This window comes from Oreochromis niloticus, linkage group LG3, assembly GCF_001858045.2.
Source record: "Oreochromis niloticus isolate F11D_XX linkage group LG3, O_niloticus_UMD_NMBU, whole genome shotgun sequence".
Classification (NCBI taxonomy): Eukaryota; Metazoa; Chordata; class Actinopteri; order Cichliformes; family Cichlidae; genus Oreochromis; species Oreochromis niloticus.
This window is the reverse complement of record NC_031967.2, coordinates 6,254,578-6,268,521: the sequence shown is the minus strand read 5'-3', so window position 1 is coordinate 6,268,521 and position 13,944 is coordinate 6,254,578. Positions and strand designations below refer to the sequence as shown.

The following is a 13,944-nucleotide window of genomic DNA, read 5'->3' as shown; positions in this document are numbered from 1 at the left end:
TGACAAATGTCATGATGGGAAAAACTTGAAAGAAAGGAACTTGAAAAATTATGTGAGGGAAGCAAATTGTTTTACATTGCATATCTGTTTGTTTTAGCATGCTAAATAAAAAGCTTGGGTTGTATATCAGTCTCCTATGGTTCTTGACAGAATTCGGACTGTCTCCAAGTATGATCCAATTGCATCTGTTAAAGAAACTCCTGAAACTGGCAAAGTAGCAAGCTCTTCATCTGATAGCTCACGGCCCAGCTGAATGTCAGGTACTGATGTAGTGCCTCCATGGTGAGTGTGAGGCCCGTTCCAGTCGATCCCGTAGTCTTCAGAAACCTGAACATGGAATAATCCTGATTAGTGTTGTAGTTACAGCTACTTTAATAATGCTTTAGGTCATTGCACAACCTATTTGGGACTTTTTTGTGGTGATGTGATGTAATTTTCATAAAGCATTAAACTGGTAGAGTCACAGCAACAAAACATGTTATTTACCGCTGATTGTGGATACTTGATGTGAGAGTTCCTGTTGGTACCTCAGCTCCTGATCATGAATTCACCTACATCTGCATTCTCCCCACCTTTATCAGACCGAACCCTTGATGGCAGTCTGTACTGCTCAACAGCAGCAACAAAGCTCTCCAAGACTGTTCTAGCTCTGTTGTTGCCAACCACTGTCAAGTAGACAATTAGTCGACTGAATCCATCCGTGCCACCATGGACAACAAATCTCCATCTGTGAGACAATATGTAAAACACAAAAAATCACAACCTTTTTGTAGAACAATTATTAAAATATCTATAATATGGTTAAGTATTCATATGCCAATACCACTGATACCTTATTAGCTTATGGTTGCCGTCAATGTGCCATAAGGAATTTGGACCTGGAACAGAATACTGCCGTCGTCTTAATACATGCAGCCGTAGACGTCTGATGTTCACTCCTTCTGTATCGACTCTGCGTAAAGACTCCCGCAGTCTTGAGACTGAGAGGTGGGCAAAAATAACCACAAACTAACTGGTCACTTCATTAGAAATACCTATATTAACCACCTGACCAATATTGTAAAATATCTACCAGTAGAATTTCAAATATTCATCAGTTAGTGATACTGTCATGGTCACTTTTGAGGAAATAGTGTCAGTCTAATAGCCTGCATAACAAATCATGGTGCTTAGGAAAGGATACATACACAAACATGAGCTTAACTTTGTGCTTGGCTCACTAACAGATCACTTTATAGTTATTCATAAATTTCAATAACAGGCTTATTATACTCACCAGGGACACGCACACCTCTTGCATTCAGAAATCCATGCATTAGCTTGTAGCCAGTATTTGGATGGCTTCTGTGGACTTCACTTACAATACGATCCAACTCCTCATCAGCAAAAGATGAATAGAGGTCTTTCTACACAGATGAAAAACACTGAGTACTGTTGGAGTTTACGAAAGATTATTTCAGACTGGTCGACAAGTGATGACGTGATGAATCCTGCTTCCACGCTCAAACTACTTTGTTTTTTAAGGCTGTTGTGCTTTTAACACGTTTTAATGCTTTGCATCTTGGTCTATCTAATCTCAACAAGCCCCTAAAAACAGTCAGTGATCACTGTCGGTCTCTCTAGGGTTTTATTACCACTGTTGATTTTAAAACTCAGTTTTTAAAACCTGACGGTGTAACTACAGCCCAGCCCATGCAGCAGTATATTAATGACTAACCCAGACCTTCCCAAAGTGTGGGGCCCGCCCCCTAGGGGGGCACAGAGCCATTGCAGGGGGGGGGGGGGGGCGCGGTATGAAAAGCGAAAAAAACAAAATAAACAACGCTTGGACACTGCTATCACGGGGTGCCCACACAAACGCAAAGCAGGAGATGAAGCATAGCTGAATGTGTTTCCAAACTAACTTCATTCTAAGCCAAAGACTAGAAAATATGGTGAAGCATATATGCTTCACCATATTTTCTAGTCTTTGGCTTCCCTTTGGTTTCACCTGCACAAGTGCCAAGGTAGATCTCCCCTGAAGAATTGCTTTCCTTGTGTCGGGAGCACTCGCTGGGCTCTCCAAATCACGGACAAACAGTATCCCACATTCTTGATTTTTAGTTCACAAACACTTCTTGTAATGAGTAATTACTCCTGACATTTTGGAGATGTTAGCTCTTTATACAGTAAAGTTACAGCGGGATGTGTATGTAAGCGTGTAAAACTGCAGATAGTCAGATTAACAGTATTTTGTCTCTATCTCCCATTCTGCAATTCATCTCATATAAACAATAACGTGGCACACAGCGTGACATGAAAAAAGACATACCCTTGACGTTGCGTGACAAACTCTGTATTCCTCGTCCACACATAAACGCAAAAAAGGAGTTTTAAAAAATCTCTGTTTTCAGTGATTTGAAACGCCGTTTACGTGTGGGCGAAACAGCTGCGTTTTCAAAAATACCCGTGTAGGTGCGGACGTAGCGTAAAAGAGTTAGTGTATTTTATTACTGCCTGTAATTTATTTCAGATTACTCGTATTTGCTTAATTGTTTACTAAATATTTGAGGTGTGAAATAAACCGCAATGGAGCAAAATATGGGTGTGTGTGGTTGGAGGATGTGTGCATGCGCGAGAAAGTGTGTGTTGAATATTTGCGAATATTTTTCTTGTAAAACAAAGGGGGCCCCAGCAAAAAACGTTTGGGAACCACTGGACTAATATTAATGAATGGATTATCTCGATTGTTCTCCTGACTGAAGTTTTGTCCATTTACAGCAGCCTGCCATGCGATTGCATTTGGCCCTAACCATCGGGAACTGTCACGTTAATTTTTAAGTGGCCATAAATGTATTTGGAATTATTGTAGAAATACGGCTGGAAATAAGCTGTGGGGAAAAAAAGAGTGTTTTGTGAAAGAAATGATGGAGGGATGACTATTATGGTAAATAAATGGTAAATGGCCTGTATTTGTATAGCGCTTTTCTAGTCCCTAAGGACCCCAAAGCGCTTTACACAACCTGTCATCCACCCATTCACACACACATTCACACTCTGGAGATGGCAAGCTACATTGTAGCCACAGCCACCCTGGGGCGCACTGACATAGGCGAGGCTGCTGGACACTGGCGCCACCGGACCCTCTGACCACCACCAGTAGGCAACGGGTGAAGTGTCTTGCCCAAGGACACAACGACCAAGACTGTCCAAGCCGGAGCTCGAACTGGCAACCTTCTGATCACAAGGCAAATTCCCAACTCTTGAGCCACGATCGCCCTGAATTATGCCTAGTGGAAGGGGGCAATGGGATATAAAGGGAGGCCATCGGGGCACACCGGGGGCAGTCTGTGAAATGTTACAGTGAGGGTAACATGTAGGCTGGCTCAGCCGATTGCGTTCTGTACATAGATTTTTTGTTTTGTTTTGAATTAAGTTAGTTGTTTTTTTTTCTTTGTAAATAATCTTTCGTGCACTTGGGAGGCTGGTAGATAAAAGTGACTCAACACTTCTTGACTATGCCTGCATTTGTTTGGGAGAGGTCTAGGACAGGACCCCGCGACATTGTTTTAATGACTTTAGTGGTCTCACCCCCACTACCTCTGTGAGGGTACTGCACCTGGACACGGTCTGCGTCGCGTAGATCAGCTGACCAGTTTTTGCTGGCTGTGCTAAAGAAGCATTGGATGTAGTGATGTGTTGGTCGCGAACGAAACGGCTCTTAGAGCCGGATCTTTGAAGTGAACGACGCGAGCCGGCTCCTTATCGCAAGCCATGGGGTTTTGGGGTTTTTTTTGTTGTTGTTCTCTCACCCTCTCTCGCACTTTTTTTCCGCTTCACTCTGCACGCCAGCCTTGTGCTTTGCGCTGGGAAGAGAGCTATTAAAGATATTTAATTGCGTTGTGGTTTGCAGTGTTTTGTGTTGTTTCTCTCATTTGTTTAAAAGCAAAAAGCTGAAAATTTAAATAGTTAAAAGTTGAAATGTGAATAGTTGTTTTTTGTATTGTATGATTTATTTATTACATTTTATGTGGAGTGAATAAATAGAAGTATATTTATGGTGGCCCCTTCTTCAAAACACGTACGAACTCTGAAGCACGTACAAACTCCGAAACTGTACAAACCCCGAAGCACGTAAAGACTCCAAAATACGTAAAATTTCCATAGCACGTAAAAACTCCAAAACACGTAAAAATTCCATAGCATGTACAAACTCCAAAACACGTAAAAACTCCAAAGCACGTACAAACCCTGAAGCACGTATAAACTCCAAAACACGTACAAACTCCGAAGCTGTATAAACCCCTGAAGCACGTAAAGACTCCAAAACATGTAAAAACTCCAAAGCACATACAAACTCCGAAGCACGTAAAAACTACAAAACGCGTAAAAACACAACAGAATTGCTCCAGGATGCTAGGGGCAGTGTTGAGCTTTTGTTACCTAGTGGCTACACAAGCCAGGAAGTACCAACAACCGCATTTGGTGTGTGGTAGTAACAGGTAAATTAATATAATAATACGATCGCCCCTTTGTCTCTAGGGGCCACCGTATATATTTATAAATAAACATATATAAACACACGGCCATCAACAACCAGAGGAGTCTGTTCAGCGACAGGTTGCTTCTCCCAAAGACAAGAACCAACAGACTTAGAAACTCCTTTGTCCCACACGCCATCAGACTGTTTAACTCCTCTCTGGAGGGGAGAGGGAGGGGAGACAGGAGGACAAAGGAGGGGGGAACAACTAAGCTGTAGTGCCTCTTCACTTCACTGTGCAATACCTTTTGTGCAATACTTTTGTTAATAGTCAACGGTGCAATAGACTTCAATACTGGAAATGTGCAATTCACTTGTATTTTTATTTTTTATTCCTATTTATTCTATTTATCCCCTTCGTATGTTTTATTTATATATGTCTCTGTATATGTATATATATGTATCTCATATATGTATATATGTTTATATATATAATATTCTGCTCATGCTCTGTAACTTCTGTCGGTGCTGTGCTTTTGGAAACCGAATTTCCCAGAGGAACCCACCCGAGGGATTAATAAAGTTTTATCTTATCTTATATATAAATAAAACCACGGGTTTTTTTACATTAGTAATTCCTTTTGTGCAGAATTTTATATTGTTGTTTATAATAAATCAATGAAAGTAATAAAACAACCTGAAAAGCCGGTTGGGAGCCGAAAGAGCCGGCTCTTTTTAGTGATCCGAGCCGGAAGAGCCGGATCTCTAAAAAGAGCCGGAAATCCCATCACTAGTTTCTGAGAGACAAATAACACCACGATCCTTTTCTACGTAGCTGACGGCTATGTGTGCGGGGGGGGTCTAGCAAAGTGTTGCCAGGGGCCAGGTAGGGCCTTAACAGGGAAAGGGGGGCACAAAGAAATACTTTTTTTTCTTATTCTCATTTAAAATGTCTAGCTTTAAGATAATCAAATCAAAGATTTTATCTAATGTCAAATGTATAGATATCATACACATACCAACAGACAGTGTACATCACTTTCACAACAGCGTTTGTTTTCATTCAAAGGCTTTATAGCGTTAATACCTGGTGGGCTGGTCTCTAGTCAAAATGCCAGGGCCGATTTTTTTTTTGTCCCAGTCCAGCCTTGAGCACGACACGCAGTGAATTAATCTGAGAAGGTGCATTAAAAAAATAAATGGCCGGGCCAGTGGTGCACATCGCAAATTAGCTCGCATAGACACATTAGTTGTGCCGCTTCTTAATGACGGTATCTTAGCTAACAACCTCAACTACCAGGTTCAACTTGTAATTGGCTAAAAATAAGAGGGACGTTGCTAGCTGGCAGTTTTTTCAAGCAATGTTGAAATTTCCACATTCTGACACTTCAAATGCTTCAGGAGCTTTTAGCTCAGCGCAGCATCAGCACCACGGAAATACACGGATACATCTGTAGACTCGAGACAATTCAAAATGTGTTTTCGGGACTTTCAGGTGTATGGACCAATGTTTTCTTCTCTAATGACATCAGAAAGCTTTAATGAGCAGCTGGATTTGTCTCGCATTAACTGGCTGGCATTAATGCGGCTGACTGAACTGAAGAGCTCGACTCTGTGGGGGTCAAAGTTTGCAGAACTACGAACGCAGCTGGAATCCATAGCTGTGTGTGTTCATGGAGTTTGCATTTTCACCTGCTGGACATCACTACCTGACAAGCTTAACTGTCTTTAGAATATTGCAGAGGCCTTATTGACAGTATTTGGCTCTACATATCTATGTGAGCAGATTTTCTCTCACATGAGTGTCCTTAGGCAGCCGTCTCAATGCTGGACACTCGGAGACCTGTGTCTCTGAGTGGGAGACCAGAGATCACATTAACATGTGTCATATTGGCCCAGTTTATTTTTCTTATCATTATTGTGAGGAGACCATATATAGCATTTGCATTTTCTGCTGTATAGTTCATTTGCTGTTATAGATTTCTTGTTATGGATAAAAAGTGTCTTTTTTTGTTTCAAAATAGCTGATAACTATTCGCTGATAGCTGCCAACATCTACGAACAAATATAATTCTATAAAGTTGTTTTATATAGTGTGTGAATGTTAATATAAAGCATTATTAAATTTATTGCTAATACATCATATGGCACATTGACTTCTGAGGAAATTTTAGATGGCACCCATCATCAGAAAGGTTGCCGACCCCTGATCTAGCCAAAACCAATCAATAAACAGCATCACTGTGCCTATCCTCAGCTATCGATATTATGACAAACCAATTCAAGGAACTCATCTAAGCTTTGCAATGCCATCTGTTAACACACACCCACTAGACATATAATACACCATTCATCCTTCTACTTGCCCATTCATCTAAGCATCCACCGATCTGCTCCAGCTCGGTAATCATATGAATAATAGCCCCTGTGCTGTTTCCATGGCAGTTATGAGATTGATGTTGTAATATTCAGAGAGTATGCTTTCATGTACGAGCACAATCTTCAATCATATTTAGGCATCCATGTTTGTGGTTTGGGACGTTCGTGGCTTACAGTAAATGTCTGAACAGAAACAGCTGTAAGGATATCTGGCACCTGTAACACACTAATTCCACTGGTGCATTTTTAATACCTTTGCACTTCTTGAGGCCATCCTTCAGCAGAAAATTAGATGTTACTAGAATAAACAGGGATGGTTTCACCTGAGGAATGCAAATCTTTTCTCCCAGGCTGAGGTGTGCCGAGAGATCTGCAACACCAAACTTCAGAGCTTGAAAAGCCAGTTATCAGGCTGTTAGTGTTGACTCGAGTCAGGTTTAATGAAAAAAAAAAAGGATTAGAGCATCATCATTTGGAGCAGAGCAGAGACAGTGTAGAGGGAAAATGTAAACAGTTGGTTCAGTTAGTTGTCTGGTAATTAATTTGTCAGCACCTCATCCAGAATTGCAGCAGAAAATCCTCTCATCAAACAAAATCCTCGCAATTCTGCCAAGTTGCAGAGTGTCAGGTTTTGTGTGTGGAGGCGTGGAAGAGATGACCCAAACGTAGGACTCACGGTGCAGAAATGATGAGGGTTTATTGGAGTGGGTGAATGAACAAAGCAGGAACGGTAGGACTGACTAGCTGACTGAAAGACTGAGTGGCTGGCTGAATAACTGAGCACTAACGGGAACGACAACATAACATCAATGACACGACAAAGACCAGGAGAGAGCTGAGGACTTAAGAATACTGGCTAAATAATGACTGATAGGTGACAGGTGAGTGAACAGCTGAACATAATGAACTAATGATAAATGGGAAGAGGACTGAACATAATGCACACAGACCAAGGCTAACACAATAAAACAGGAAGTGGAACAGGCAGTAGATAAACAGTGAACGTGAACTGAAAATACTGGGTCAACGACCCAGAAACCCTGACACAGAGAGTGAAGCTTTGATCAGTGCATCTGAAAACTCTATCAAAAGAAGCAATAACTAAGACACATGAGACATGCACTTAGAAAAGAAAGAAAATATCTCCCTGTCATTGGCTTTCATTTGAAAATTAAATTAGAATGACAACATTTTAATATGCTTGCAAATTATTTTAATGGGTTGATAAACATTTGTGGAAGTGCCGATGTAGGACAGGATGCCTCCTACACCTGTGGCATGCACTTGTGTTTCTGTAAATTAATTGCTTGGACGAAGCGTTTTCCACAGTTATTACAGGGGAAGGGTTTTTCTCCCGTGTGAATACGCTGGTGCATTTTCAAGTTCCCTGAGTGAGAGAACCTTTTTCCACACTCATCACAGGGGAATGGTTTTTCTCCTGTGTGGGTGTATTGGTGTCTTTTCAAAGGACTTCGGTGAGTGAAGGTCTTTCCACACTCTTCACAGAGGAATGGTTTTTTTCCACTGTGCCCAAACTGATGCACCTGAAGCTGAACTAACTGGACAAAGCTCTGGCCACACTGATCACAAGAATAAGGTTTTTGTCCAGTGTGCAGACGCTGATGGACCTTCAAACTTAATAGTGTTTTGAACATTTTCCCACACTGCTCACAGAGGTATCGTTTGGTGTGAACTTTTGTGCATAGATCCAGCTGTTCTTCAATTGAATCTACCCCCTTCTTATGGTGAGGTCTTCTTTGCATTTTCCTGGTCTGTATATAAAGAGAAAGAAGAGATGGACAGAATAACAACAATCTACAACCATTTGATCTGATAGACTTCCTCCTTACAAAGACTGAGGTGTTGGGAAGAAAGTGGAAATGGGAAATTACTGAAGAGTTGTTGTGTCCTTCTTTCATAAACTCCTCCTGCCAGGTGAGGGAGGAAAAACGTGTGTGTAGTCAGAAGATGTTTTGATGCAGTCAGCATGCTCATTAACCCAACAATATTTTGCATATTAATTATACATGTTTTTTTCCCATTTATATGTAACTAAAACAGACTATTTACAAGTAAGCAAAGTAATCCTGTTCACATGTCACCAAATGCATACACAAACCCACTATTCAACAACTGAAACTCTGTGCTTCCCCATCTGATTCCATAATTGGAGTCAGCAGGGAAACTGCAATTTTAGTGAAAGGTAAGTAAAAATATATCCTGGCTGTACCAGTCTGAATATATTCAATGTCATTCCTACAATGACATGCTGCCAAAAAAGGGTCTCTCTCTCCCTGTCACACACACACACACACACACACACAGCAGGAAGTGAACAGGGGCTGTTAATAGTGCTGCCTGTATGTTTCTAGGTTAGTCAAACAGCTGTGAGCTGCTAGATTTGAATCCACCAATCAGAGAGGCTGTGTACTTTTTCCCGCCAAAATAGGTGCACCCTTACACACGCAGGAACAGAGAGAGAGAGACCGGTTTTTGCAGTCTATTTCTCATATTGAGGATTCCCTTCAAACAAATGGTCATAATTTCCTAACCGCAGGGGCTAGAGCGGTCATTCTTATACCGTTTTGTTCAGAAGAGATGGGGGAATCGTCAAGTGTTGTCTATTTGAAATAAAAATATAAATTTTTAGAGATATATGACATGGATGATTGGTTGGCTTAGAAGCCATGAAGGCCCAGATATGCAAATTTGAATGTCTCAGCCCTCACAGAGGATTGGCTGCCTGGGGACCTGGCAGAAATATATAGAAATACTATGATTAAGCAGAAATACTACATTTAGTAGAAATACTATGTTTTAGCACAAATACTATAAAATAGCAGAAATACTATATTTAGCACAAACTTAAAAGTGGCAGAAATATTATAACTTAACAGAAAAACTATGATTTAGCAGAATAGTAATAACTTACATAGAAATATTGGAAAAACAAAATGAAAAGCTGAAAAAAACCTGAACATGGTTAGGTTACAAAACTACTTGTTGTTCAACTGTCAAAAATTGGCAGAAGTAAAAAAAACAACAAGATGGACACATATGTAAACACACACACACACACTCTTTCTAAACCTGCCATCAAAGAACATAATCTGTAAAAGGAAGACCTGTTTACATTTCATCTTACACTTAGTCTATAGTCTGTGAATCCTATTTTCCCTTTGCACACTCAGATATCTAATATGACTGCTTTATTAATAGAGGACAGGCTGTTGTCACTGTTGGACATTTGTGACTGTGTGTTTTATGTTTACAGAATCTGGAGAGAAATAGAAGGATGGGCTCACAGAGAAGTGCAGAGTTGTACAGAGACAAGAACAGAAAGAACAGTGTGAGTGTAGCTGATGGTAAACTGAGAATGATATAAAGTACCTTGAGACTACCTTGTTTCTCAATTAAATATTAAAGTGAAATAAGTATTTAAAGCTAATATGAGTATCTAATGTTGATTGAGGAAACTCAATTACAGCAATTCTCATAAAGAGTGATTATTCATTAAGGTTTAAGGATGATGATAGTATTGTTACTGTAGAAATGTATTACCTGGCTTTTGTTTTCTGCAAAGTCTCAAAGTTTACCACTTCCTTTATCGTAAGACTCACACAGCTGCTTTATCTTTACATCAACATCTGTGTGCAGCAGTCTAACACCAACAACTCTTATGCAGCAACACTTCTATTCTATTTTTTAAATAATATAAAGCTTCTTTGATGGTTCATTTATTAAAATCTTTCAAACTCCAGTTGTCTCTGTGTTGTTTCCCTCTGGAAAAATTTAGAGTCATGCACAACTGCAGCACCATTGACTCTTTATTGAAGGTAGATGAATGCATTGTGATGTCACCAATTAGTTTTGAACTTTACATTTTATCTTCAAGGCTCAACATTGTCATGTTGTGGTTTTAGAGCCAGAAGTGATTTGCATGAGTGGATAAACTTAATGTCAGTGTTCCTTTATTTACAGTCTGTGGACCTATAATCTAAGAGTGTTTTTTGTACTACAGGGATGGGCAACTACACAAAATGTCTTCCATAACACTTTGTACATTTCTTACTTTACTCACTGGTTTTTCAGTCTGCTGGTGTCGCCTGGTCTGATACATGAACATATGTAAAACCATATTTACCATAGGTTAAACTTTTTTTTATTACTGCAAAACTCACTTGCTTCTTTGGTTTTCTCCTGCCAAACATATTCATCACACAGGAAGTCCTGCATTTGGGTCTTGCATTCACTACTCTGACACCAGACCAACCCTGATCCACTGAGGACCCACGCCTCACCACCAACATCAGCTTCCAAAGGATCCACTCTCAACATCCTAGAGCCCAGGGCTCCAGTGTCCACACCCCAGCAGGACTTGTACACATCGTTGGGGTTTAAATATTGTGGCTGGTGTGAGCATTTCAGCCTCTTGACTTTCACATAAGGCCATTAGGTTGTATACCTGGCTGCTGTGGAAATGCAGATGTACTGAATGCTGTTGTTAAGAATAGGTGAGATGGGTGCTTTTTATATCCTGCTACTGTGCCACAGGAGACATTTGAAGTGTTTTGCTATCGTCAAAGCCAACACCACCACCTCTATCACCACCGACACCATCATTACTATCACAACTATCCTCACCACCAGGTCGCTTTCCTTTTCCTTAGTAAATGTCCAGCAAACAGGCCAGAGCAAGACGCTCGTAGATCAACTCATTCATGTCAGGGAACACATCTCTCAGCTTGGACCGTGGTGTCCCAAGTGCAGGGTCTCTCGTCGTCGTTGTCATCAACTACGACCAATACATACATGAACACAACAGCGATAATGAATATGATGGTTACTAAGTAGAAGAAGAACAAGAAGCTCACAATAGGTGTGAATGACACCCTATGACACAGAGTGCAACCAACAGGGCAGATCTAGAGGGGTGGCATGTACCACCCTAAAACGATCTCTTGCCACCCTTAGTGCCAAGTCCTTAATGTACCATGTTGACCAATAAAAAAAATAGCAACATGTAGGATCTGGTTGTTTAGGTAGAGGGGAAAGTTTTGGACAGCAATGAGAGCCAGAGAGAGAAAGAGTTTTTAGATGTTAGAGATTTGTGGTTTTTAGCATGTTGGGAGTGTATAGACAGTGTGTTGTGTTGTCCTGTGTAGTCAGTGTGTACTGTATTCATTCTTTTGTTTTGTGTGTCAGTGAGGGTACTAATGAATGTCACAAAGGCAGATTGCAGTGTAAACACTAGCTGTGTCCCAATTCAGGGTCTGCATCTTTCAGAGGACCCAGCCTTCGCGGTCTACGTGGACCACATCCTCCGAAGACTGAGAAGGCCGGAAGTGCAAGGCTTGTGAAATTGGACAGTCTAGCCTTCAGATTTGCGTCACCAGCTGTTCCCGCCATTACCACTTCTCCCGATCAGTGAAATGGATTCGGACAACCTTCTCGCTTGTCTTATCTTTGTCGTAATTGAAGGGCTACAACAAATCACTCATCACAGACAAGTAATTTTGTTGCGACTAAGAGATAACCACTTTCAGGTACGTTGAAAAATACATGTCATTTTTTTTTTCATTCATATATTTGACATGTGTATTTGTTTACTAGCTTAAAACTCCAATATTTACCACTGTAGACTTGATTTTACTATAGGAGTATTTGCTCTTTTATACCTTACAGTGAACCAGCACATTTTAGTACATTCTACTCAAGTGCAATAATGTTTTCACATGTAAAATCATTTCTCTAAAGAACAACAACAGCAAGATTCATAATAGTGACAAAAATATTTTCCTTCACCAGACCAGACTACACTACTGCAGGATTAACCTGAGTGTTCAAGTCCTGGACAAGCTTTTTAATATTGAAAACACTATGCCTGATTTTTGCCTGAGCAGGGTGTCTCTGAAAGTGCTGCTGAATCTACTTAACCAGGATCGGAGACATGATTGGGGTGCCACAATTGAGGTCCTTGTGTTTCCTTTCTGGCTGGCCAGCAGAGCATCCTTCAGAGTTGTTTTTGCAATACCTCATTGCACTGTTCAACACATTGTCCACAGGGTCACAGAGGAGGTGGTGGCCATTCGCCATCAGGTCATCCACCTCCCTCGGACCCGTGAAGATCTAGATGCCATGGCTCATAGGTTGCAGGGGTGGCAAGACACATAGCCTTTTTGAAAGCTGCTGGTGCAATTGACTGCTGCTATGTCCGGATCAAGCCTCCCAGCGGCCCTGATTGGTCAGTGCTACAGGAATAGGAAATTGTTCCCGTCCATACTCCAGCAGGCGATTTGTGACCATCAGGGCCGCTTCATCAATACATATGTCAATGCATGACTCCAGGGTGCTCCACAACAGCCCACAGTACCGGCAGGCCATTTACCCACCTCCAGTGCATTTCATCCTCACAGATGGAGGGTACCCATGTCTCCAACATCCACTCCCTCTCATCACTCCCTACAAGAGGCCAGTCCAAGATGTGGGTGCCCAGCGCTTCAACTCTCATCATTCCAGGGCACGGTCTATTATAGAGCATGCTTTTGGAATGATGAAGACGAGGTTCCATGCCATCTTCCTCCAAGCGCTGGAGGTGCACCACACCTTTGTACCATATGTAAGTCATTAGAATAAATTGTCATTGTTTTTAGTGTATGTGCATGTATAAACACTTTATTTACAGAACGAAATATCTGTTTCAGGTCATAGCAGCATGTGCTGTTCTGCATAACATCTGCCTCGGTGTTGGTGACATTGTGGCCCCGGGGATGAGCCCAAGATTGATGTGCAAGATGAGGGGGAGACTGGTTTGGAGGCAGTCAGTGGTGCTCTCTGGCAGGACCAGCTATCTGCTGAGGTGTCTGCCCTGGAGGAGGTACCCCTCGACCGCAATTGTTGTGAACATGCAGGTATTCTTTAATAGTGCTTTTCTGAAGTGCTAGAATGTTACGTGTCATATCTTTATTAACAGGCTTGTTTGCACCACTTTGGTCTTGCATCGTTCTGAATACATTTTAGTGACATGGCAGCCATTAGTTACATCAGCCCTGCAAACCCAAGAGATACATGATGCAGTGGACAATGGAAAAGAGCATCCCTGAACA

The 13,944-nt window shown here is 41.3% G+C and overlaps 1 long non-coding RNA gene across 1 annotated transcript; it reads right to left on the bottom strand.

Moving 5' to 3' along the window:
* Positions 1-202: 202 nt before the first annotated feature.
* On the bottom strand, positions 203-1,715 carry LOC102079658 (uncharacterized). The gene is made up of 4 exons (XR_001224894.3): positions 1,277-1,715; positions 833-980; positions 487-727; positions 203-327 (listed from the first exon to the last, which is right to left on the bottom strand). It is a non-coding gene; the product is annotated as an uncharacterized LOC102079658 (long non-coding RNA).
* Positions 1,716-13,944: the final 12,229 nt, after the last annotated feature.